Source organism: Lottia gigantea (assembly GCF_000327385.1).
Source record: "Lottia gigantea unplaced genomic scaffold LOTGIsca_96, whole genome shotgun sequence".
NCBI classification, from domain to species: Eukaryota; Metazoa; Mollusca; class Gastropoda; family Lottiidae; genus Lottia; species Lottia gigantea.
In genome coordinates, this window is record NW_008711113.1 from 674,680 (window position 1) to 680,679 (window position 6,000).

The following is a 6,000-nucleotide window of genomic DNA, read 5'->3' on the forward strand; positions in this document are numbered from 1 at the left end:
GGAGAAATTGTGATTCATTATCAGCCTTGATTTTGGATCATAAAAAGGTTATCGATGATCCATCAACTCAGTTAATTAACACAAGTGATAAAACAATATTATTTATTAAAATTTCCATACTAAAAGTTCACAGTCAAAGGTTCAGGTTCTGGTCCTGTATCATGACCACAACAAACCTCGAACTGTACCTGATGATAATGTGTATCTTGTCCCAAAATTTAAAAGGAATCAAATGGTCTGAAAATTTTTCAATTTATGCAAACATTTGCAATATGATTTTGATGAAGCCTTTGATTATGACATGATTTTGAATGTGAATCTCTAGACGTAAGGTCTGCATACATCAACTGCATAATGAGAGATCTTGGGAGTAAGCATGGATCCTAACCAGCGAACATTGTAAAAATAAAATTATATTGCACACAAACCATTGTACACGTTGCTAGGGCCTAGATACCAAGATATAAATATGTTTTAGACTAAAGGTATCACTGAACTAGAAGATCTGGCACAACATAATTATTTTTAACTATGATACGCCAGTGATGAAAGCTGTATGATGATAACAATGATGATATTGTTTAGACAAGAGGTTTATTATCACCACTTCATACTCCAATTGTTGAGTTATTACAAGTTATTAAGTTACTGATGATTACGACTGAATCGGTAATTTCCGTCGATTTGTGTAAGCTTGTATAGTACTAAACGCCATTTTGTAACAATTGTTATAACGAGTCTTAAAAGCTTCCTTAAGCGGCATTTAGTAATTGAGGTATGAATATATGAACACAATTTAATGGATAACAATTACTTTAATAAATAACTTGCGACGTTTCAACGATGATGACATCATTGCTTGATAAAGACGAAAGTTTATTACATAAAATTGTGTTCATATAGAGTCTTAAAAGGTGGTTAGGAGTTTGATAATACTATTTAAGTAAGATATGGTAGAAAGCTTTTAGACCATCATGGAATCCAGGCTTTGTATGTATATTATAGAGATATTTAGTAATATGCGTGACAAACAGATTTGCACAGGCTTTGTTTACCGGTAATCCGAACCTAAACGACAATCTCATTGCAGTATATTTCCCGAGGATTCAACATAATATTCTGATATGCATGTGAAGTCTGGCCAATTTTGTCGGTTACTTGTATATCCACCGGCTTCGGCGATTACAAAATTATCATATCACCATGTACCTTTGACAATCAATGGATTATCTAGATCAAGTGACTACTCTTACATCATGTATTCAAATGCTGAAATAATTCGAACAATATCATATTACTGTAGAAGAGATATTTGTTGATGTAAAAGAGGAAGTTGTGTCAAAGATGAACATCAATGTTCCATTATCTTTATAATACTATACGTGTAAATTACAATATCAGTTTGTTATGCGTTTTTATATCTGAGCTAACTGAAAAACAAAATTATCCACATCAAAATTGTTATACAGTGGTAGGAAATTGCGTCCGACATGTGCAAATGGCAACGAGCACATTTCAGCTGTGGTGGAAATTGATCAAAACTCGAATTAACGACTTCTTTGAAATGATATAATTTTATTGCATTTGCACATTCGAAATAACCTTTGAAGGTCTTCATGTGGAATAGCATTAACCTATAGCCATCGTACAATGCTAGCGCCAACAGCTTTGAAAATAAGTCTAAATGTCAATGCCAATTTAGCGACATCGCAAGGATTGTACTTCCAATGATTAATTTTAGGAAAAAGACGGCTTCATGGAATATTCAAATTAGGACAAGTGGGACACCCATTTCTTCATTAAGCAACGGGGGTCTGATAATAAATGCTCGCTTCAGGTATAAAGTTCATAAAATTATTTTAGGTTGGATGAAAGCTCTTAACAAATGACAACACTTGAAATATGGTACACATAAAATACAAATCTGCATGCATTTAAAGCAAAAAAATATCACGAAGGCTGATGTTAATTCGTCATAAATATACATAACTCAAACTAAAGAATGTCTTTGAAAAGTATTAATTACGCATCAAAAATAACGTAAATATTTAGCTGTGAGTGATACAACGATATCTCACTTAAGATGCTATTAGATGCTAGAATAATGAACTTAAGACAACACTTAAAATAAATCAAACAATACATTTAAGACCTAATGATTATGCACAGTATGGTTAGAACTCAAGTGTAGCCTTTAGATTGAAATAAGAGGTTTGTACCTGCCTCCAGCAACGAAACTTCATTCCATTTGGTAAAGTGTTGTGGCATTTGTAAGTGATTTACAGTATATTTTTTCAAGGCATAAAGTCTGAAAGTGGGAGTGAATGCCATCTTTATAAAAACAAAAAACAGCAAGAGAAAAAGAGATTTGTGAAGAGATTTTTTTTATTCATTAAAGGCAGAGGATGAAGTAATCCTTCTATATTGACTTCATTTGGTCGTAATTTTTCATGTTAAAATAAGTTAGATTTTCATTCATTTCGTGTCATGTCCAACTATTACGACTATGATAAAGATATTACAAAATAAACCCAATAAAATGTACAATAAAAGTGCAACGGTCTTTTATTCATCATAAGCTTTATGTCCAACTCTTCATGACCACTGTGATGCATCTATTTCAAGTGTTTTAGCGTAGTTGTGTTACTTCCAGATTTGCCCTCACAGAACATACCAGTTAGAAGTAAAGACTTCATGTCATTTCTACGTCCCGCTTTTCTACAACTGTCATGGGATATTTAACGTGCACAGCCTATAGCACACGGCACCTCGGCTTATTGTCCCATCAAAACGCAAATACGCTTTTTCCATGTCAGCCCTCCGGGGAAACCGGGTTGAAAATTCCGAAGGTCGTGGATGAACCCTTAACCTTCGGGTTAGCGATCACCGCGGAACCATCGCTGATTCATGTCATTTTGTAGCCAAGATGAATATCGTTCGCCCAACCTACACCATAATTCTCTACTCGTACTGGCATACTTATGCAATATGGTTGATTGAGACTTATTCATAATGGCAGTAATATTCTATGTTTATTTATGAAGTTATTTTATACACATTATGTGTTCTTTATAACAATACTTGACATTTGGAAATGTTTATAATAAATTGGCCAAATAAACTGTTCGGAATGTATAACATTGGAGTTAGTTATGGAAACATAATCCACTTTCAATAGTAATGGTAGATGTCGACTTTCTATGCATAATTCATCTTCACAATGTCAAGTTATTACGAATAGAAAACAAGACAATTCCTTCAATCAAAATCTCCTCCAAAGTATGGCAAAATCGAGAGTAATAGTCGTATAGTAGTGGACCCCTCCAGAAAGAAGTACCATTAGGTGTTTCGAAAAGAGTAAGCTGTAAGAGTCTGCTCCGCCTTATACATTAATTGCAATAGTCATGTGTTCTGTGTCATAGAAGTTTTGCCTAGAAGATGCTGCGATTTTATTGGATCAGCATCATCATTATCACCAACATCGTCATCAGCAGAAGCATAAGATCATCAGTGTCAGCATCAACATCATCATCATAATTATCATCAGCCACTTAGAGGCCTCTACAGAGAGTCTGTTAACAATAAGCCATAATGTTTACAGCCTTTATGTTACATCTGTGTGCAATCCAATCAAATCGCCGAATTCCGTGATGCAAGAAAGGTGGTTATTGCAGTCAAGATTTAAGAAGAATAGCTTGTGAAGATGAGTATAATCGGCATCCTATCGTTTATTAATATAAACATATCATTTAGAACCAGATATCTAGTTCATTATGATAAGTATTTGTTAATCAAAAACATATTTATAGGAACATTGTGACTTGGCGCAATGACAATTCCGTGCATGTAAATTGATAAATATGTAACTGCAACTCAATGTATCTTCTTCGGAGAGACCGTTCAATGCGCTTGTTCATGAAGTAATCCTTATATTCACCAACAACCCACACAATAAAGGTAAATCGCGTTCTGCATGCTTTTACATATAATTATCACGTAATGCAGTACATGCAATATTTACTAAGGCCAATCTCTGTTGCCATCTCGCTGAATATATTTTCTTAATATAATAATGAGACTTATTGGGCTCTTCGTCGCTACCCTGTCAAATCAATCATCATGATCTTTACATCAAGATCGACTGCAATAATAAATCAACCAACAGCGATTAGACCCCGTATCTACCATTTGTTCGACGAAAAAAAATTAACGTAACAAATGGCGTCAAATTGTAGCCTAATTTACTAGGCGGTAATAATGGCATACCCAGAGGTAATTATGAACCATTCCTAAGTTCTGACAATTTGTTGCGGCATATCTTTATCAAAATTAGACCGAAATAATAATATACCAATCAAAACGACAAGTTAAAAATAGGCATGGTTTATTACGAAACAGTGAATTAAAATGTTACATTCACAATGAAAACGATTTATACTTGATATTTGTTAATATTAATCAGCACACGATGATTGAAGCAAACAAAACAAAATGAAATTCATATTAATTATATGATAAGGTATGTCAAATGGGGAGTACATTTGGAAGTACTGCACAACTGGATTATTGAACTCGTTATAACTAATTTGAAAAATCCGATTCAGTTCGATTTGATTTCGTACTGCAATTCTATCCTGATAGCTTTTGATTATGACCAAATAAGTTTATTTGCCAATGCGAAAGCACAAGTTATTCGGATAGAACTGAACGAATACTTTTGCAGTACAAATATATAAATCTAAACGCCTAAAATATAAATAGTTTTGGCAGTAATGATTTGGTCGTTAAATGCTGCTGTTGCACACACGATTTTTCTAATTTCGGTTTCTTGTGGTTATGACGTTTAAGCCACCATCAAATCATACTTGTCTCTATATAAATTCCAATACCAAGGGTTGAATCGCTAAAATGTTAATTCCATCAGCATGTGACCCGATTTGGCCTGCGTTCAACAGCTAAATTAGCTTTACATTTGGGCAAATGAACGTAAAACCGGTTAGGTACACAAACAATGAAATCTTCAGAATTCTGGAAAGCTAGAAACATCACCATTATATATAACAAAGCAATTTTATGTTTAGTAAACCTACACTGCGTTTAAAACTTAAAAAATTCTAAATAGTTAAGATTTATTTTACTACTTATATCAAAAACAAAAAAATCACCAACTCGATGAAATAAATAAAAAAAAAACAAATTAAATATGAACTCAACAAATATGAATAATATATGATATTTTATATATACATCCAAAACATAACACACAAGGCAATTTTTACCCCATAGTTGAATCGCTTAAAATTTACACCTAATTCCCAATTTTCTTAATTTCAGTTGCTATCCTAACAAGAAATTCCAAAACTGACTTTCCTGTTATTCCCCTAGATGTTATTGACGATGTACTGATGTTGCTAGTCCGAGCTGCCTTTACGATTAACGCTTACATTACAAGCCAGAAACCTCAATAAGAATTTTTTATCATTACAAATTCCTTGTTCCCAACATCACAAGGGGCAGCTAAGTTGTCCAATGGACGATCCACAAATAGCAGTGTTCATCAGAAAATGCTTCAAATATCGACCATTATTTCAATTTTTTGGGTGGAATTTCACATTATCTTTTCGCTTATGGCATCAATTAAATACCAAGAGAAAGTATGGGATTCAATATTTGTGGTCAAATTCAAGATATCCCTTATACTTATGGGTCGATGGGCATCAAAAGATCGCGTTACAAAGCAAGAGGTACCATTACATTGAATGATTGTGGAATTTAGTTGCTCAACTTAAGCGATTCAATTTGATAATGCCTGAAATATTAACAAATTGTACAACTGCATGATTTTTAAATTCGCATGCAACGAAATTGTGAGATTTTGTTCATATTCATAACATTTCCAGTGTATTCGCCAAATGTTCGTCCTCAAAATAAATGAAAAACTTCCAACATAAAACAACTTTTTGACGTACCTTTCCACAGTACGCAAAACGTCAAAGTCAT